The sequence below is a fragment of the Aythya marila genome (assembly GCF_965140915.1).
Source record: "Aythya marila genome assembly, chromosome: 6".
In the NCBI taxonomy this organism is placed as follows: Eukaryota; Metazoa; Chordata; class Aves; order Anseriformes; family Anatidae; genus Aythya; species Aythya marila.
This window is the reverse complement of record NC_139047.1, coordinates 29,567,485-29,589,826: the sequence shown is the minus strand read 5'-3', so window position 1 is coordinate 29,589,826 and position 22,342 is coordinate 29,567,485. Positions and strand designations below refer to the sequence as shown.

The following is a 22,342-nucleotide window of genomic DNA, read 5'->3' as shown; positions in this document are numbered from 1 at the left end:
AAGTGCATTTCCTTGGGGATGAGGCAGCGTGCGTTGGGGAACACAGGATGTACAACTGTGATCTAAAATATCAATCAGCCACCCCCAGGGCTCTCACCGATTTCCAGTAGATTTGAAAGTATGTGAAATCTGAAGCAGCAGGTTCAAAGACCATCTAATTACCTCCAGAAGCATCCACGAGACCACATACAACAAAATCCCATGGGAGACCAGGGGGGTGCCACGGGGCTCAGTCACACACCTGGGCTAGAAGCGAGAAGCAGCACAAGCAGCAGACACACCTGGAGGAGGCAGAACTGTGATAAGAGCCCAAAGGCCCCCCTTTGCTAGGCGAGGGGGAAAGGAAAGGTTATCAGAAGTCCATGTCGGGTGATGATGGGCTGGTTTTTGTGACAAATTCCTCTCCCAGTCCTGGTCCAGCAGCAGAGGCCAGCCGGGCACAGTCACATCACTGGTGCTGAGCTCACGTGTGGGGCTGGCAGCAGAACTATCTTCTCTCACATGGACAATCCTCATTACTTCTCTGCCGTTTATTGCTTTCAACAGGGGAAACCTGGGTGCAAGCTTGCAGGCATTAATTATTCACTGTTATCTCAGTCAACATCTCAAACAATTATTATTTTTTTTTTAATGCTGAGGAAAAAGTCTCCTTCCACTGTGAGCAGTGACCCCACAGCATGGCCACCTCCCAAATCCTGTACACATCTGGGCCAGCAGCATCAGACAGCCAGGGACACCTACACAGGGACTTTGAAGTGCCTTTTTTTCTTTCCTTCTCAAGCTTTGGGCTATTTTTTAACTTTGGTATTGTAGAAAAGCCAGCAAGCAAAGGGTAAAAGCTTTTTAAGTAGAAGTCCCTAACACTCATTAGTAACCTGCTGCTAATGAGAATGACAGCAAATAGAGCCAGCAGCACCTGGTGACTGCCCGGACACACAGACAGCAGCAGCTAGCACAGTCAAAGCAGGTTCTGGATGAAGAAAAGGCGAGCAGGTGACTCCTTCCTCGTGGCACACACATTTACTCATAGAATGAGAGACTGATGTCTGGGTGGCGCGATGCCAAACCAGCAGGGTGATTACACATTACACCAAGTGATCATTCCACAGATCTCCTGGAGCATCTCGCTTGTGACCATCATGTGAGAGAAAATGCATTTGTGTGCGTTTTTTTCAGATGTATTCCTCTGACACCTTCCACCTGGAACCCCAGCCCAAAAGGAGGAGGAAAATGGGGGGGGGGGGGGGGGGGGGGGGAGGGTTCAAAATTTATTTATGAAACACAAAAACCGAGAAAAAAATCCTAATAATTTCTGAAGTACAGAGGCAGTAGTGAGAGATACTTAAAGATTTGTTTTTAAAAGTCAGCTCAAACATAAACCAGTAAACTGCAGCAGGCAAGGGAGTTACAGATGTTCACTTTAATGCACCAGCAAGTGTGATGCTTCAAACACCCAAGTTTCAAGAAAAAATAAACAGCACTACAGTACTGAACCCTGGAATACTTCTAACATACAGTTTTTCACATTACAAGTAAAATATTCCAAGCATTATGAAAAACTCACATTTCTCAAAAAGCATGTGAGGATTTTAGCAGGGCCAGAGTCCGCCCAGATTTGTTCCCCATTTAAACCTGCTGATTTAGTACATCCCACAAACTACTGAAACACACTACTACAAATAAGTCAGCACAGGATCTGTCCCACAGTTACTTTTTTCTTCTAAGAAGCAATACGCTAACCATAAACCTTATCATCTCTCTTCTATAATCCTCGCCACACAATAGATAGCAAAAGCAATTTAACAAAATTCAACAGCGTGGCTACAACTTCGGAATTTCTTGACAGCAGTGATTGATTTATCAATTGTAATGTTACATTAACAGTAACACTCAGATTTAATGCTGTATTATTTCAGCCCATAAGTTGCAATCCAAGAAGCATACAGAGCAAATGTGTATGATTAGGCAAGCTGCCAACTTCTCAAAGACTTATCGTGGAAAAGCTCGGTGTTCGGGCAGATAGGGAAAGAGATGAAAAGGACTAATAGAAGTCAGTTTGGAATATTAATTTAGCCAAAGAAACTTTAAAGTGTAATATAGGACGCAGTTGCGTATAGATCCCCGCACTTCACTTCGAGAATAACTGCTTGTTCTTCTTTCCAGGTGATAGCTCAAATTGTAATGCAAATGAAAGCATCTGTTTAATGCAAGCCCTGAAACACTCTAAAATTGTACTAAAATTCTTCCTGAGACTTCTGTCACAGTAGAAGGGCTGCAGTTAGCACTTTTCCATAATAAAAAGAAAACAACGGTGTACATCATTGTCCTGACAGCATGCTCCAAGTGGCTGAGTCATTCTCATAACCTTATCCAGTACAGGGCAGTGTGAAGAGCATGTTTTATGCTACCCCTTCTGCATCGCTAACCCAGTTCATTGCTTTGCAGCAGTTCGTGGTCCAGCAGCTCCATTTCTTTAAGTGGGAGGACGAGACAAGACAGGCTGCTAAAAGTCCCCAGTTTTAGCTTTATACCAAAGGCAGGCACAGAGAAGGCGCTGAAAGAGGCACCAGGCCAGAGCTGAGTGCTGCTTTAGCCGCCGCCTTTTACCTCCTTGTATCTTGCACCATTATTCATAAAGGTACTTTTTGCATCTTGTTTCTCCTTCACACTGCTCCAGGTTTAAGACTGAACACACCAGCACCAGCAGGGGACCTGTAGCTGCTTCCCCCCAGCTTAACTGCTCCTCTTGGCATGTTTCATCCTGTGAGCACGTACCTTTTTACTTCCCATGTTGCTGACTTTTTAAGTTGGACGAAGCTGCTCTCTAGGTAAGATGGATTCTCAGCTCTCGTGTTTCTGGGTGGGGGACTTGGTAGGGCTTGAAGTACTAGATCCTTACAGAATATGGAACTATCTATCTATGTTCCTTCTTTTTACACTTTTTACTGGTGTTAATTGTTTCAAGAATTAAACATTTTGAACTCAGAAGCTGTCTCCCGACACATGAAGAACTCTCCAGATTGTTACCCAGACAGAATTGGCTGAGAGACCTGACCCGGTTCAGCCATTCCCAGTAAAAAAAAAAATTAAAATTAAATATTATTTTTTTAAAAAAATAAGCCTGCTCCCAAGAAGACCTTGAAAAAAAGAAAAAGAAAGGAACAAACAATCAAGAAATACATTCTTTCTGCAAAAGACTTGAAAGTTAAGCTAACAAATCCCCCAATCACTGGTGGTTCGTATACTTTTTTTCCTCCGGAGATTTGTCACATGGACATGATGTGCTGTGGAAATTCTTCTGAAAGGATCTGCATTTCCCTAAAGGATTTTTAATGAGAATTTATTGCTCATGAAAGATTCAGGATTGGCAGCACTTCTGTCTTCAGCTAATGATCTTTGTTTATTAACATAAAATGCATCGTGCTCAACTGTACTTTTACTTTCCCAACCACTGCATCAAAGCATGAAAGCATTCTCACTCCTTCCATCCCGTTCCCTGAGGCTCTCTGCGCGGGTGCTAACTGATATTTATATGACAGTCCCCTCGCAGGATGAAGTCAGAACCCTTGTTTCACATAAGGCTGAAAATAGGGGAAACATTTCTTCATAACCAATACTACTCAGACATACAGCTAACAGCAGCCAAGAGCAGCAGACTGCCATTGCTTCTGGTGTCTGTTCCTTCAATGCAAGCCTTTCATCACTAGCAGATCTTTTTAGTCCTAATCCTAATTGCTCTTAAATTCCACGATTAACATTCGCACAAAATGCTCCTTCCACATGCTTTTAGTGAATTACCAGCTTCTGAAACTTCATTTCATTGAATGTGCAAAAGAGCGATGAAGGCTGTAGACAACTGGGCCTGCAAACCAGAGATCCTATAAACAAACTGCTGAGCCTTCTCTTGTATTTCTATGGAAATCAAATCAAAGGAGTACATACATTTCTTTGGGAAAAAAGGACCAAATGCAAGACTGAAGAAAAATGGGGGTGTAAAGCTCAAAAAAAAAAAAAAAAAAAATCAAATACACTGGTATGTCAACAAACATCTCTTAGATCCTACTGCTTTCTTCCTAACTAGCTTTCCTTCTGCTATGTCTCAGTGATGCACTCATCTCTCAGGTTGGCTGTGACAATGTTTAGAAAGATTTTCTCCTCATTCTCTACAAAATCTTCTCAGTTCCATGCTTACAAATCAAAGAAGATACCTGATTTTGCTTCATTACTGGTTGACCTATTACCTCCGTTTCCTCTCCTTTGTTCCCAGATCATCATAACACATTCCTGGTATTCTTTGTAATCACTTTTTTAGGGTGCTGTACAGTGCAATAGGTTTTTAAACGATCCAGAAAGCCCACAGCATCAGGACTTGTGTTTTTCTTACCAGACTGCACCTACAAATACCATGTCTTTTCTGAGTGTCATTTATTGCATGCTCTGTAATCTTCCTGCTGTCATTCATGTCCTGTTCCAATTAAGCACTGGAATATACCTCGAAAAAAAAAAGTCCTTTTTTTTCCCCCTTGATGGACAAGAAATAAAATAAAAGTGATTTCATTCCATTTGACTCCCTGGATTTTTTTCTTGACTTTTTCCATTTCTGTAGTAGTTCAATGCTTTCAAGTATTCTGCCACACACGCTAGCAAATCTACAATGACCCTCTGCTCAAAGAGAATCAGAGTTGTTCAGAAAAATTCCCTTTCTTTACTCTTTAAACTGCTCTTGTTGCTTCTTGTCATTCCCTTTAGCACCCTCAAGACTACCAATATCCTTTTATTAAGGCTCATGAATAATGCTCAGTCATGCAGGCTGGGGACGGCTCTGTTTCAGGGCCAGAGGCAGCTCACACTTGGATCAAGTCCCTGCAGCAGCGTTCTGTCCCGCATCCCATCTCCGCTTTCCTCTACCAACTCAGCTGAGAGAATTTCTTCTCACATCATTCTACAGGAAAACAAACTGAATAGTGAGATGCTCTGCAGATCTGTGGGTGCAGCAGGACAGTAGCACCGCCACCTCCCACGGGTATTAACTGCGTGCATCAACACCCAGCACTGGGCACTTCGATTGCAGAGCAGTACTGCTGAGTGCTTCATACTCAGGAAGCAATCAGAATAGGTCAAAATATACACTGAACCATCAGGTACATATTAATACTTTCTGTATGAGGGAAAACATACATGTGTAAACCACACATTTCCTGTATTTGTGCCTCCGAATTTCCATTCTGGGATACCGTGCACAGAAACCCCACACAGAAGTCTGTGGGTGCCCAACAAGTAAAAGGCAAAGTGAGAGCAGGTAAACAAAACTAACCATACAAGACAGGTAACAGTTTCCTAAATGTACTTTGAAGAAAGGACCGATAAAAGAAACAAAAAGGGCTACTAAAAGGACAGAAATACAGTTTGCAGCACAGAATTTAGTAATTGATCAATACTGAGTACATATGCTGGAAGATGAGCAATACCTGTAATTCTTGCAACACTGCCATGAAATCAGCTACTCCATTTTACATGTGTATATCCTTGATCTCCATTATTAAAAGCTCTTGTGCACCTATTCAATCACATTAGCTTACACTGTGGCAGTGAAAAATAAACCAATTATGAAAATAATTTCAGATGACCATCCATTTTTCATAATTCTGGAAGGAAAAAGCCTATTTCATAGTTAAAGGACACATTAGATAGTCTGCCAAGGTCGTCTTTGTACAAAAGATGTGCCTGCAGTACAAGGTAAAGCAGATGATGTGTACTTACAGAGCAACAGGTCGCTCGGTGGCGTGCAACAGTTGGCTCTCGGGCCACCTGCAAACAGCCAGCAGCAAGAGCTGCCCGCTCCTGGCAGACGCCGAGCATCAAGGCAAGCCCTGCAGGGGCCTTCTGCTCGGACTCCCAGCAAGAGAGAGCTGAAAGAAACGCATTCTTTCCTACACACATCCTCAAATGTCGACATAAAAATGGTTTGGATTTACTGATAGACAGTAATCACCACTTAGATTTTAGATTTCAGAAACATGAGTCCCTGTAAACTTCAGCATACCTACCAGTTTTGTGAAGAGGAGAGAAGCAGGGAAGGAAGTAACAGAAAATCCCTTGTTTATTTAAAGAAAAAAAAAGTGATAGCATAACAATTTTCTTGGAGAAGTTACAAACTGTTGGACTTCCCCCAGTACTCTCCCAGCTTCAGGAATGTGCTTTGCCATGCCTTAAACAAAATAATGTGGTCTAAACCATGTCTCATTATGCCAGAAATAAAAAAAAAAAATCAGCATGCTGAAAACCACTTTGAAGTATCCTTCAGTAACCCAATCCATGAATTCATATTTATGCAGCCTCACAGCAATAAAATCAGTTACATGCTAATGATATAATTGTTTCTTCTATCACTCTGCCTACAAAAGACAACTAGATAAAGTCAAAGCCAGTGGCCTCTGGCTGATTATGTGTTTTGACAAATTAGATGATTAACTGGAACCTCAAACTCAAGCTCCGCAATCTCAGTAGACCCAAAAGAGAAGAAAAGACCGGCTTTGAGAAGGACACGGCTCTACAGGGACCCTCGCCCAGACCGAGGAGAGCTTCTCAAAGAGCAATATTTGCATTGGATCAAACAGTGGCTGGCACGCACACAGGCTAATTTTAATGCAGAAATTACCCGTGTTACTTTAAATAATGGGCACAGCGTTTGGTAATGAATGCAAAATGCTTTCAAACACGGTCAAGTAAAGATAGAGAACCTCACTTCTCAGTGACAGTTCTGCCAGCATAACACTTAATGACAGTGAAAATTAAATCCAAAGCACATCACGATTATTACTGGAGCAATGGAAGTATTTGTGTGTGTTTATGAAGCCGTTTAAACTCACACAGTCAAATCACAGCCTCGGTAATTGTCTGGGGATGATGCAGGAGCTGAACAGCAACTGGCACAAGATCCACCTGCTTCACTCGAGTTGTTTTACTGAGCACACGCAGTTACATGGCGACCAGAACTTGCTTCAATACAGAATCTTTAAAAATTGATCTCTTTGTGTTAAATGAAAAACTTTCAGATAAGCACAGGCACATCCTGAGCTGTCCTTTCACCTAGCACAGCTCAACAAGGCTGGGACAAAATTGTAATTTAAAACTTTTCTAATTACTCATGATGCATCGCAAAATTGTAACAAAATTATGAAAATGTGTACTCCTAGCATTTCCTTGTAAATGATACCTGGAGAAAGATTAAAAAAAAAAAAAAAAAAAAAAAGATTTATGTTTAAAAGCTGAACCAGGGAAGCAAACACCTTCAAGAAACCCCAGACAACTTAAACCCTTTTAGGGCATCATAAAAGATCTTCCCCAAGGACATCAGCAAGCTCTCCTCTGCGAATGAGGACAGCTTCTCAGAGCTCAAATAGCATCAACTTCAATGGAAGTTTAATTTCAGCAAACAAAATAAATAATTTAAAAGATAAGGGTGAATCACGATGCAGATGTTTAGCGTTCAGGCATTTCCAAACAAACATTAAATGTATATTAACAATGATTTAAATATTAACTGTCTGAAATATTAACATAGAAAGATCTTCAGATGTTCAACTGTCAACCAGATGTTTAGACAAGTCTGCATTTCTCCAGTTTAAGAATAACATTTTAAAGCCAATTTGATATTTGAACAGAACTCCTTGCCATTATTTCACAGCAGAAAAAAATATCTGGTATTTTATCTATGAGGCTGAGTAATAAATTGTGGTCTGAAATGACTTATTACAGTCACTGCCACTAGCCAGATACCTCACCTTTCTAGGAAGCAAAATCCAAACCACGACAAGTGGTCACATAACATCACCTCAAGAATTATCTCATTTACAGAATCAGGAAAACATCAGTCTGAAATCAAGGTATTGATTATTTCAAAATTTAATTCCCCAGGCAAAAGCCGGACTGACAAATAAATCCAGTAAAGGGCATCTGCCTATTACCTAGGTGAGCCTAATCTTGAGCTTAAATTGAACTACACTTAAAGTACTTACATTAGTGAAGAAGACAAACAGCCATATATGAAATTGGTGATCAACTTTGCAGGTTATCTCCATGTCACTACATGGTCATGCCTTCAGGTTATGAGATCAAGACAGCTGACAGACAACACACATATGGACATCTTGAATATTTGCTGCTTAAACCAAAGGTATGCGTTCACCTGGAGTTCAGAGGATCGGTGTGAGGCTGCAGTAAGCAGCTGCTTTCACATCCAGCCCCACCAGTAACTGGCAAACGTCTGTGCAAAAGGCAGCTGAAGCTATCTTCTCAAGAACCAGAGTTCACAAGGAAAATTTTATCAGTGGCTCTTAACAGTATTTTACAAGAGTGCTAAAAGAACTGAACATCCTCTTCAATACAGAATGCATGCTATTAGTGTTCTGAGTTAGTAAAATGGGCATCAAGAGCTTTTCCAAACTCAGATGATCAATATCTAGGGGATGTTTGCATTCACCTTCCTTTCTTAAAGTCCCCAAAGCAGAACAGAATAGCTTCTCCTGTTTAATCATGCTGCAAAAATAATCATATTTTGATACACTAAGGTTACTTCCATGCTGACATATTTTTCTTAACAAGCTACTGTCTTAATTAGTTTTGTCTGTCATTAAAAGGTTACCTACAGGGCAAGTTAAGGATTTTTTTTTTTTTAGTGAAGCAGAAAAACCCATGGTTTTAGATTATTCCTTACTGTAAAAGCAGCAGATGCTCTTTGCTGCACTTCCCATAAAAACATGTTTCATAGTGAAAGCTATTAATATCTAATTTCACGTGGAAGCAAAGTGTTAGGATTTTGTTCTGCACTCTACATCCATATTCATCTCTTCAGAAGCTGGGTCATTGAGGATATGTGGCCAAAACACAATGCTCTTGTGTTGCCCTACAGCCACTGGCTCAGTCTGTGATGTTCAGGGTTTCCATCAGCACTTCTTACGATGTCCTCTTTGGACACATTCTCACCCTGCATCAATGCAATGGCCCAGTGCACAATGGTTATACAGCTACCTGCTAAATTTAGTTACTACAGTCAGCTTACTCGTGCTTTTTCCAAATCTCAGATGCAGGAAGAAAGAAATGCTCAAGACACATGAGGTCATGTTACTGTTCAGCAAGCATCTTCCCCCGGTACTGTCTTGTGAAGATGTTATGAAAAACTTTACCTCCTTATAAACAGTGTTTCTACAGTTGTCTATAAAAAACACAGTTTTACTTAAAAATACAAAGCTGTCAACCTCTCAGAAGTGCAAATGACAAAGAGAAAACTATTTTCTAGATAGGTACTAAATAATTCCTATTTTCCCTTATACACAGGTCATGTCTCGTGGCTTTCCCAAAGCCATATTTTCTTTAAAATTAGTGGTATTTTGCAGATCAAAGACTGCAAAACATTTAACAAAGCAACATCAGCCACCAGCCTTTGTAGGAGGAAAATGTTTTTAAGTAAATGCACACAAGGACCTCATAACGCCAATGAGGAACAGCATAAAAAAATACCCTAGCAAATTGCACTCATCATACCAAGAAGCGATGTAAGACTTCGGGAAAGGAGCCCACCCCCAATGACACGTACTTCACCAGCTGATTTACCCCAGATGAACGCCTAGCTGGATCTTCAAGAGGCAGACCTCCACAGAGCTGGAGCTAGCAGGCTTCAGAAATTGCCAAATGCCAAAATTGGGAAGAAAAAGCTCTTGCTGCCCCGCTGACCCTTTGGATGTTACACAGCCCAGCCCAAAACTTCACATGGAGAGAATAAGAAAAGGTGTCATATTTACACAAATTGCTCTAATATTACAGTCTGAGTACTCAAATACTTCTGCCTCAGCCTCTAGGGGAAGCATGGGGTGTATGCTGCTAACTCCATGGCACATCAATGGCTCCCAGAACCAGCCCCGGTGAGCAGGTGGCATGCCTGCAGCCTCACCACGGGGCAAAACCAAGGCTTCATCACCCCTATTTGCCTTGGGAACCAAGCTCACGCTCAATACTTATTTTTTACACAACATACTGCCATAGTATTTACTGCCTTTTTTATACTCTTCCATACATACGAAGCACAAAACAGTTTTTATTTTAAACTTCTGAAAGTTGGTGAGCTTTTCTGACAGTTAGGTGTTTTTTAAGTTTCATTTTTAAAAGGCATGAAAAATAAATCTAAATCCTAACATCCAACACCAAACAGCAGTGAAAATCAGTGACAGGTCGCTTATTCTCAGAAATAAAGTTGAGCAATTTCAGGACCTTGTCTTTTGAGCATAGATTGCATTCTGGCATATCAGATGCTGCGGTAATGGGATTTTGTAAATCTGAAACATGTTCGTATTGTGTACATAAAGAAATCTCTTGATATTTTAAATAGTTTAGTGCTTTTTTCATCATATATACCTTCCCATGCCCCCTTGCTTTCAACAGCTAATAACCCATACATCTGATGAAAATTAATTGTCTTGACAGCTTGCATAAAACCTATAAAGGTCCAAAGGAAAAATGCTGTAACAGCAGTTTCTTTCCGTGTAGGACAGTAGCTATGGAAACTATCTTTAGAGGCCAACTGGCCTTCATCCCAGCACAACATTAAAAGAAAAAATCAAAACGCTACTTTCACTGGGATAGCCAGAGGCACCAGTCTTAATTGTCAACCTTTACAACTTGGCTGCATGTTAGCTAAAGCAAAGTGTTCACTGATGTTATTGGGAGCACAGCTAGTAGGACATTATAGTAATATTACAGAGTTAGATAATATACACCTTATGAACCATGCCTATATTGATAATTATAATGATAACCTGTTACAAAGAACCTGTAAAATGTGGAAAACTAGACAGATACCTCAAATATCTATGTGCACATTATTCAGTTCCTTATATAATATATTGTATTAATTATTATGATATAAATAATTTTGTCTTATCTTTAGGTAGATATTGCGGCCAAAGAAGAAACCTGTAATCTGATTTAACTCTGTCACATTGTATCAGCTGAAACACCTATCTTTTGGAAGGGATTTATCTCATACACCGAGCCTGAACAAAAGCTGCAATTCCTAATACAGCCTGACAAAATCATTTTTTATGAATGCTGATAGCTTATGCAAGGTCTTTCCCTCAAACAGTAAGACACAAACAAGGCAGAGATGCACTACTGCAAACGCATGTGGCAACTTCCACCACCAGCCACAAAATTATTTCACAGAGCAGCAGCCACAGGCTGGTAACAGGGCTCCTAAATTTTAGGAAGTACAGTTTTCTTCAAGAATGATATTCAGAAAGTAGTGAAAGATTTTATTCATACATAAACGTACCTGTATGAAAGGAAGCAGCACATATACACCTCAAGTACGCATGCAGAGCTCAGCTCTTCACAGAGCGACACCATTTTGTCCCCCTGCAGTACCCTGTTACAGCAGTGCTTCTGGAAAGCACTTAAGTCTCATCTGAAGCTTCTGCCCACAGCAGCAATTCTCATTTATGTGGCTTTTGGGGACCACCCAGGCAGGTCAGAACTACACAGACCTGGTTCGGGTTTAATCAAGGCCCAAGTGCTCCCAGCTGCCAAGCGGCCCTCCCTGGATGCGGGCCTACTGGGGTAAGGAAACGCAGCACCTGAAGGACGCTTGAAACACTGGTACTTTAGTGCACCAGCTCATAAAAGAAACAAGTGTATGATTTTGGTTAATATACCAAGAGGCACTAGGCTAACAGCTGGTAGCTGATTATTCAGATAACCAGCTAGCATCCATAAATATGGTTGCATTCAGAAGTACCTACGCCTGTTGGCAGAAGACAACTGAAGGCAGGGAGTAGGCCCGAACTCCAGAACTCCTATCAAACATTAACACTGGATTTAGCTCCCAGATTACAATCATGGGGTTCATGAGAGCTCATCAATTTACCTGTTATCCTCAAACAGATTTATCAGTGTAAGATTGCAGTAAAATGAAGCAGAACTATTTATTACACACCTCACACTGAGCTGATCCAACTGCTACTAAACAAGGCAAGTACATTTTAACTCACTTGGATTTCACTCAAAAATAGTTGGGCTGTGCCACCATCATTAAAAAGAGGAGATTAACAGAACTGAAAAGGCAGACAATAGGGCTTAGGTGCCAAAAGCTTGACTTCCTTTTCCATGTTAATCTCTTAAGAGACACCCACGACTGAAAACCTTGTGTTGCTTACCCATCCTTAAGCCTATCACAGCTACACCGCTGCTGAGTGAAGATGTTAAGGAGATTAATCCAGACTCTAATAATATTTATCTAAGTATTGCCATAAATATCTCTTAAAAAAGCCTTTCCATGCCAAGGGAAAGAGAAGCTCACATACTGCTACATCCCAACCTACCCTACTTCCACCCTAGCACAAAACCTAGAATCAGCCAACAAAATACATGCTAAATACCCAAGTACCTGTTCATTACTCTATGAAGTAAACACATCTGGGAGCACTGCCATCATCTTTTTTATGTTAAGTGTATTCATACTACAGTGATGAGTGACAGCATTAGCTTTTATTAAAAATAATTTAACAACTTATATCAAACAAAGGGACGTTCTTTTTATAAGTATCTCCATCCCAGAAAAATCCCAGTGAAAACAAAGGACTTCTAACAGCTGTTAATAGCACATTTCCTTTCTTTCAGTTTTACAATGTGGTTTCACACTTTGTAACATCTACATCACGAATCTCAAGACCTGACAGACTGTCCTGCTACATTTTTATTCCCTAGTTCTCACGATTTCCTAGTACTACTTTTCAAACTTCACAGAACATACAACTTCAGCTGAGTATTTTCTACCTTTGATTCATTTCTCCAAACCTGCAGTTCTCTTTCTGAACATGATTTCATCATTTTCTTTCAAGAGGAAGTAAACCAAGATCCAACATGGCCATTTTCTTCCTCCTCACCTGAGAAGACGAAGCTTGTCATTTCACCTCCCAAGTAGTCTTCCTCTGCAAGAATGATTATGACTCCACCTCATTTTCAGCAGCCCCTAGGAACCACTTCATTGCCAATGCAAAGAAGGCCAAGACATGCCACATATTGAGTATGGTTCAACTAGTAGCTCTGGACTTCATCCCAAATTAAGAGGAAGATGAGTTTATTGCACTGGTTTGGTCTACATTCCCTATTTATTGCATCTTGCATACTTATTACAGACACAGCTGCCCTTCGGGTTGCAAGTCAGTCGGGTCAGCATCTTACAGAGTGCACTTTGGCTTCTGTATCTGAGTCTAGCAACATATGCTAGAATGCAGACATACACGGTGGATGTAGAGAAGAGGTATGCAGGCAATTAATGTAAAGGAGAAAGAGCAAAACAAACAGTAGAGATCCACTTCTCTTTCCATGGAAAAAAAAAAAATTGTGCATATGGCAATGATGTGACAACAAAAACTGGACTAATCATTCTAAGGACATCATCAGGCACCTTCGGAAACAGGGTCACTCAAAAAATTGGTACACACAGTTGGTCACAAGAAGTTTTCTTATTAGCAAATATACAATGGGATAAAGATTTTAGCTTCCTGTAGTGGATTAGAGCAACAACATGGGCAAAATCTTGGCACAGAGAAGAACTGTAAAGCCTTAAGGATCCAAGTGAATGTAATGAGAGAACAGCTGCATTGTCTATTTAGAACAACACAGGCCACAAGGAGCCAGGAGTCTATTTAAAGGGGGTTATACACAATGCAAGGAAAGTTATTAGAAAATGGAACAAAGATGTATATGGAAAGCAACTGGTAAATGTTTGGCTCAGAGCCTCAGATTTAAGGGAGATCCTAAGAAGGGAGATGTGAAAAAACAAGAAGAAATACTTTTATTTTTCCCAATATACAGCAGCAGTGAAAATTTTGTTTCTGTGATATATCAAACTTTTTTCCATACCTTGTTCTTTTCCCCTCCTGATCTTACTTTCATTCTGATTACTCTGAGGAATAATTTATGTTTCAGATGTGAACTGTCAGTGCATACGCCACAGCAAGAGAGGAAGAAGTACTTGACACTCCTTTATGAGCCATTAGTTTCTGTATTTTAAAGCTTTTCTCCTTTTGAAAAAGGAAAAATCCTATTTTCATTTCAAGGAAAAGTATAGAAGAAAAATCAGTTCTCAAAGAAGTAGAGAACTCCAGGGTCTCTGCCTTTTAGAAGAATTTTGCATATCGACTCTTGCTGGCAGAACACCCAGTCTCTCTCTCTTAATGTTTAAATCATTTGAATATATTAAGAAAAGAAGAAGAATTTCCTTTTTTTATTATTTATTTTTAATTCTATCCATATTAGCTTAGGTCTGTATGCACTATCTAATATCCTAATTCTGTCAATTCTTTGGTCATTCCTAGCAGTTTCCATTACACATTTAAATGAGGTCTAAATATGACAGAGTTAGAAACAGTAAACAGAATTTTGCTGTAGCAATTCCTCTGGACCTTCTTCAAAATGGAAACAAACCTAAAACCTACCAGGCTCCCAGTCGGTTTTCTCAGACAAGTATTATTACAATTGCCTCTCCACTGTCTGACTTCTGAGCAGTGCCAGCTCTGCACATCTCAACTTTATCACAGTGCAGACCCAGTAGGAAGAAGCAGTTCCAACCTCTACAGACGCACAAGCCACAAGTAGAAACAACCCCTGCTGCTTGAAACCAGTCCCAAGCCAGCTCCATCCCACTATATAAATACGTTTTAACTAAATGAACTGATAGCAACTACCAACTACCAACTGATTCTTGAGAATAAGAGCAAAACAAAAGGGATTGTTTTTTGTTTTTAAGTCTTCTACATTTTTTGTGCAGCACATCTTTGCAAGCCTTAATCCTGCAAATACCTCCACACACACCTGACTTTACATCCAGTCAGGTATCTATTCCAATGCTGTAACTCTGAGGTTAAGCAGGTGGTCAACCAGTTGCAAAATCAGGGTCATAAATGGAAAATTAATCAGCGTGAGAAGTGGATTTATACACAACACCTGGTTTCGGTGACTCAGTCTCTGCAAAAGGGTTCATACGCCAGAGTGGCACAGCTCTGCAAGAGCTGGAACCAACCTGACCCGGCCCAGGAGTGGAGAAGTTCACCATGACATAATTACTACAGCAACGGAGGTTCTTTGCTTAAGAAAGAAGGCATCACCAAATATCTATTAAAACATACACTTAGACTTCACTCCAGCAACAAATCCTGTCAGTAATTGAGTGCTGCATGCAATTAATAGCAAAGACACAGACGAGAAAAAGCAGAGGCAGGAATACCTTTGAGGAAACTCTCTAAAAACACCAAGACAAAAAGACCAGACTGAAAATGCCAAGTAATACAACTGATTATATTTGAGCTAAAGGATGTAACGCTTCTATCAGAACTATTTAACAATGTGCAGTGAGAAAGGAAACTGTACAAGAGATGCCAAAACCATCCTGAAGTTTTGTTCTTTCCCATTTTCCTGTCAGAGCTCCTCACCCAGCTTCCAACCCATCCTTAACTGTCAGCACACTGCTGAGCTGGGCACGGGGGGCCATATGCTTCTCTTTAAGCGCGTAAATTGTACGGCATGACATGAATGGAGCTGCTCCACGCACACAGTCAATCACACGTCTCAAGTATTTGGCAGAATACTTGAAACTTGTGATTGTGACTGTGCCCTGCACTGCAGCTACTCGAAGAGTCAGACCTGGGCTTCTGCAACACACCGCTGGTTCACAAGCAAGTTCTGGGATGCTTGAACTCAGAAGACTCAGGATTTTGTCAGGGTATTTTTAAAGCAATGGCAATCTAACAGTGCACTTCTTCATACTGTTGGCCTGTAACAGCACGGTAATTTTCAAGTTTTAAAGGAACACGTAAGCCTGCAGTAGCAGGGACCTGATGACGTTGTTATTCTTGCTACTGGCCTCATCCAATGCCAGCGGCATTACTCCCAGTGCTCACTGGCAAAAGGAAGCAAGTCTTGGTAAAGTCAGGCAGGGCTACCGACCACTTGAACCTGAAAGCACATACTACATTTGGCTTATGCAGCTTGATCCTTCTGTTAACAAAAAAAAATGGAGAAACATTCTCAGTATTCAAGGCAAAACAAGTATTTTTGGTTCATCACCACTAACAAGCATCAAAACCCACAGAAAAAAAAAAAATTCCTTAGAGTTCTGCCTGCTGCATAGTTATTCCCCAACCACGTTTAAAAATCCAGCCTGTCAATTCCAGCATTTCAGCGCAATTTTTATTGACCTACTAACCTGTAACTCTGGGAAGCCTGGAGCTAAGAATGCAATAATGGCTAGCAAATACGAGTCTCCAAACGGAGTGTAATAACCTTAAGTAAACTACTGCCAAGCAAAAGTCCTGCAGATCAAACAGTTCCCACGAAGCCTCATGCTATTAACTGGCAAAGAAGTCCCACGATATCTCCATAGCCACGCACAATAACAGAGCGCTGCGCTCCTGTTTACTTACACAGCTTATCTGCAATCCCGTAATGTATACAGCTGACCCCGCCGATGTAAATCACTTGTCTATTGAATGTAACTTCACTTGTTACAAACTTCGCCAGCTTTCCACGGGTAAACAAGGGGTTTTAGCTGAAATACCAGCTTTTAAGGGAAGTGAAAATTTGCACTGGACGTTTATGGGTCCGAGGTCGAAATGGTTTAAATTTGTTTATTGTTATGCGGAGAAAAGGGGTCTTATATACCGCAGGTTAGCAATGCTGTTATTTATGAGGTTCTCTTCTTCTTATGGAGAAACTGTGAGGCCCAGTCACGCTTCTTCAGGCTTATTTAGGGTATTTTCAGGTCAAACGCACCTCAGAAGACAAACAGGGGATCCAACACCCACGTAAAGCCAACCCAGTGACAACCAGCGCTGCGTGACCCCACACTGCCTTCCCTTCCACCCCACAGCTCCAGCTCATTTTGGGGCACCCTCCCTCCCCACAGCACCACCCCCTTTTTCCATGGGTGCGGAGGAGCCGAGCAGAAACCCCAAACCAAAGAGGAATAAACACAACCACCCCCAAAACAACCCCAGGCGCTCCTGCCAGAAGCAAACCCGCTGCCCCGGGAGCAACAGGGCCGCGCTGAGGCGGGCTGTGGGGGGAAGCCCGGCGGGGCGGAGGCAGCGGGGCAGGAGGGAGGGAGGGCGGCCGAGCCGGGCCCTCCGGGGCTCTCGGGCCCCGACCGTGTGGGCCCGGCAGCGGGGAGCGGGGCGGGAGCAGGTGCCGGGGCCGGGGCCCGCCTCCGGCCGCGCCCCGCCGGGGGCAGGCGAGGGGGAAGCGGGCGGCTGAGGGGAGCGGCGGGGCCGGCGCTTACCTGGCGGGGGCAGCCCGCGCCCCGCTGCCTCACGGCGCTCTCCGCCCGTGGCCGTGGCCGCGTCCCCGTCCCCCGGCTCGGTCCCCGTGCGTTTAAGGCGCGGGGGCGGCTCCTCCCGTGCCCCGTCCCCGTGGCCGTCCCCGGGAGCAGCAGCAGCAGCGGCGGGCTGTCAGCTGCAGCCCATCTGCCGCCATCAGCCGCGGCTCAATGGCTCCGGCAGCTCGGCGGCGGCGGAGGGGGCTCCCCGCGGCGGGGGGGGGCGGCCCGGGGCGGGAGGTGAAGCCCCCACCGGGCTGGGGGGCGCGGAGCCGCGGGGAGCGGCCCGCAGGGGAAAGGGCTGAGGGGTAGGGGGGTGCCGGGTCGGGGTGTGGGGGCCTCATGGGGACACGGAGGGAGCTCGGGTAGAATTGGGGGGTTAATTGGTGAGTTGCGGGTTTAATTAGCGAAAGGGCAAGGTAGAGGCCTCGGGAGGTGAGGAAAGCTGAGGCAGGCTGGAGCGGTCCTGCAGCAGGGCTGCTGTGGCTTGGGTAGCCCGGCAGCCAGCTTTGTGCAGCCTTCCAGGTTGGGCATCCGTGTCTGCAGTGTGTAACGGGAACCTCCAGCATTGCTTGAATCTGCTAAAGCGAAAATATCCTCTCCAGGACTGCAGCCTGTGCTGGCACCTCTGTCTCTCTCAGAGAGATGCAGCCACTGTTTTCTGAGGGCCGATGGCGAGTCCTGGGCTAGCCAAAGTCTCCAGGTTTCGTTCAGTACGACTGGGTGAAGTATAAAGCCTGTGCTCCCCTGAGAATCAGAGCGGATGATTTAGTCATGACTCCTGCTTGAAATACTACAAAACTGCAAAAGTGAACTGCAAAGAAACATGAGAAGGGAGCTAGAGAGAATGGTAGCTAAAAAGTCCTTAAATCCAGTCAGTTTGGGGTTCTCCAAATGGATTGTGATTTCTCGTTCATTCTCACGCCTTAAACCAGGATCCTGCAGCAGTCACACAGTGCTGGAGTAATGTCAATTGATGTGTTTAATTGCTTTGTTGTGCAGGGAAACACCTTGAGCAACTCTCCTAAGAGCTAGGTTTTAATTACTGAGTTTAAAATATGTTAATGTTGTGTTTAAGTAGAAATAACAACATTCCAATAAAATGTAATCACATTGTAATGCTTGTTGCTTGCACAATCAATCTAAATCACCTGTTCAGATTCCTTTATAATTAGTGATTCAAACTGCAAGCACTAAATGTTTCCGAGGCTTGGGTAACATCGCAGCAGCAGCAGGTCTGACTGAAGCGTCTGTGTAGCTCAGCATCACCTCTCTGACAGTGGCAAAAACTGAATGTCCAGAGGACAAAGTACTTTTCTGCTCCCCCAGCATCCAGGAGCTCAGGGACTTCCAGAGCCAAGCTTGCCCTCTCTGCCTGTGGTACCTCTCACTGGCTTTCTGCCGGGACTTAGTCCAGTCTCCAGCTGAACCCACGCACAGCTTCAAAGTCCTCAATATCCTGTTGCAGGGGCTCTGAAGCCTGACTACTTACTGCATGAAAAATCTCTTCATTTGTTTTTTGGCATGCCACCTGTTAGTTTCATCTGATACCGTGTATTTCGTGTATTGCAAGAAGCAGCAGACAACCTGCTCCTCTCCATGCAGCTCATGTTCTCGGATCTGTCGCTCCCCTGCCTAAGTTCCTGCTTCTTCAGACCAAGGAGTCCAGGTAGTGCCATAAATGAAAGCCATCATCTCGTGCTTCTGCCCTTCTCTGCCCTCCTCTGAACCTTTCCAGTTCCTTTGCACCTTCTCCAAGGTGGGGAACTCGAACTGCAGCCAATATCCAACGTGCAAGAAAATCACTGGCATAATGATGAGCCTTTCCTAAGCCTGATGCAGCAGATTTTAAAATACAGTTCTAGTCTTGTCAACAAATCCCTCAGTCAGCTGTAAATTATTGAATAGAAAGCATTTATTTAAAGACCACAGCTATCTTTCTGCAATTCTGGTTTCTTCAAATTCCTAGTGAAATCTGCAGGTGTTAGGTCACTGAGTGATCTTACCAGGTATGCTAGATAAGCTGGACTACTAGAATGAAAAAAATAACGTTGTCAGTTCTTTAATTATTTTCAGGCATGAGCTTACATCCACTGAAATCAATAACAATGGAATTGGTCTCCTATTCTATAACTAGAAGTGTTTTAGAATTAAAAAGAACCAGTATTCATCTACAACTTAAAGCTATAATTACATTTTTTAAATATTTTCATGCATATCGAGCTTCTGGTCCTGACAGCTGAGATACTGTTCTTTGTGTCTCTTTAAGATTAATTGTATCTCAGTTTCATACACAGCAGTACGTACATGACCCAGATCGTTAATTATTTCTTGACCCTGGGTTTGTGCAGTTTTATCTAGCATTTTTAAGACAATACGCTGGTCCTCAAACCAAACTCATGACTTTGCTTACCAGTACTTTGGGGTGATACTAGAAATGCAAGGCTCGTATTTCAGAACACCAGAATGAAGTAGATACATTAAGGATAGCCATCGTTTAAATATAGAAACCTGGCAGCTGGCACATTCCGAAATTGCCCAGTATAGGAATTTTATCATTTTCTCAGAGATACCTAGCAACTGTGAAAGACAGGACAGACAGTTCTTTCAGCTGGCTTGTTTCTCGACTGGGGTAGCGAAAATGTAGAGGTGATTTACCTCTGCCTACTGCTGCTTTCTGCAGATCTTCCAAACAGGAGATACTTGGGAAAGAGCAAACGCATTGACAGGTTGGAAGTTAATGTGTGTGCCTTGGCATCAGTGATACACAATGACCGCGTCATCTTCAAGAGGGTCTGCGCTTCCGGGAGAAAACTGGTATTTGGAAATTTGGGGGAAAAAAGCCTTCAGAAAGGTACAGTTACTAAGTTTAACTCACTTCTCCATATTGGATGGTAATTTACGTTGGACTGAAGCTATACACAAGCACTGTACTACTAGATTTTCAGGCGTTATACCCAAAGGTTACCGGCACTTAATGCACGCTGTCCCAAAACTCCATAAAACATGAGTAGGGCAGAAATTGCATGGCTGGTGTCACTTTCAACCCACCACCAAACACTATTCATTAAGATCTGAGGCAGCCCTGCATTTTGGGGGCTTCAATTCAGCTACAGAGACAATTACCTGTGGATCTGGGAAGCCCACCAGGCGAAGCTACTACACACTGAGCTCTGCAACCACAGAGCTGGCACTCACTGAGCTCCCTGTGCTGAAATAAAGCATCACTGCACAGAGCAGCACCCAAGCACTCCAGTCCTTAAGAAGCAGGTTTCCAAGGTGGTGAGAAGGGCTACGGGAAGAGCCGTGGTCCCGCTGCTGCCTTGGGTTGGCTTCCTCGGCTGTCAGCTCCTGCTGCGGGCTGTTGGGTTCAGCCTCGGTCTGACCCCATGTGAGTTTTCTGTCGATGGCAATTCAGAATTCAGACCCCACGTGGGAATTCTGTGCATATTTTGAAACATCTGAAGAAAGGCACGAGTGCTGCCATTTGCACATTTCCACGCTGCAGCAGAGAAGTGCAAGAAACTCCTGCCGCTGCTAGTGCTGGCAGCAGAGCAGCACTTAGCCAGTTCTGCAAGCGTTTATACCAGCGTTGGTAGAGAAAAGGAGCAGACAGATTCAGCGTGCTTACAGCTTTGATCTGTGTTTCTGGATCAATCTCTCTCCGGGCTTTGCAGGAAGATAGGTCCTTCCTTTGCATTTGATCTCCCTTCCTCAGCCAGGAAGAGGAAGATCATACAAATACAGGTGGCCCAACAGGAGCCACGCTGTACGTGCTTACTGCTCAAAGGGGCTTAAAAGGCTCCCAAATTGCCTGGTGGAGGACTGAGAATCTGCTTCCACTGGAGTGAATGAAAACCAGTATTTGTTTCATTACGGCATTACCATGAGAGTGCCTGAACTGGGAAGAATTTGAGAGTAGCATCAAGCTAGCATCGAGCCTCCTCCGGGACTGGGTGTGAGCCTCGCCGGGCAGCACGGGGAAGCAGACAGGGTCAGTCATTCCTCTGCCATCCTCAGAGGTGCTCCATAAACTGCAGCAATATCCTGCCAAAGCTGGTATCTCCTGGCTGCTAAGCTGTGCTGGAAATTAAGCTAGGGTTTCTGTTTTGTTTTTTTTTTTTTGCATATTTACGTTACACTTTCTAGACTCGGCTTAGCTAATCAGGTGGTAATGAAACCATGAGGACTGTATTTTGCAAGGTTTTATTCATTTTCCAAAATCTCCGGGGAATGTCTACATAAGCAAGAGTTTGCAAATTCTGAGCCGTGCTGATTTAAATAAGAAAAAATATGCTCGGGTATTTAATATCTAATGAATACTGCCTTATATTTGAAACCTTGTCCCTAGTGGAACCCATTACAATAATGTTTATACAGGCGTATGCTGTAATGCATGATATTTTCCCTACAGCAGAATATGTTGGAATTTATTCCTGATTAAAGAAAAAAAAAAATTGCAAATGGGCCGTATCCCAGAACATGGGCTGCTGCTGTCACAGCTATGCCCTCTTATTAACAAATAAAGCAATAAAAATTTAATTTGTTAATATGAGAAGGCGGGCAGCATTCACAGAAGTGCACTCTGGGTCCCGTGCAATGTGTGCGAACAGGAGGGCAGCCAAATCCTGCAGCATTAAAGGAGACTTTCAGAAGGTAGTGACGTGATCTAAATTTCACGTCTGCGGTAACACCCTTCAGGGAGGGCGCTGAGTGTCAGGGGGACAGCAGAAACGTAGCAGTAACAGGCATGGCCCGCTTTGGCTGCTGGAGAAGAGTAAGAGATGATGGCACAGGAATATTGGTGTTGCCCAGGTGTCCTGCGGTATTTGTCCTTTAAGAGCCCAGCTGGATGTGACATACATCTACATCCATGGTTTTGTCTGCAGTAAAAATCCTTTGCAGCAGCGCAGCAACATCAATGTACATTCAACTAAACTTTCTTAAGAGAAGAGGGTAGGGCTCTTTTCTCCTTCT

General features: G+C 43.1%; 1 protein-coding gene across 2 annotated transcripts in view; it reads right to left on the bottom strand.

Moving 5' to 3' along the window:
• Positions 1 to 22,342, bottom strand: part of NCKAP5 (NCK associated protein 5) — a 364,164-nt gene that overhangs the window by 217,861 nt on the left and 123,961 nt on the right. The window contains exon 1 of one of the 2 annotated variants that reach the window (XM_082763522.1): positions 16,476 to 16,548. The exons of the other annotated variant lie outside the window; for it this stretch is intronic. The gene's annotated coding sequence lies outside the window, so the exon portion shown is untranslated. Of the gene's footprint in view, positions 1 to 16,475; positions 16,549 to 22,342 lie in introns of those variants that run through there. 2 annotated transcript variants of the gene reach the window in all.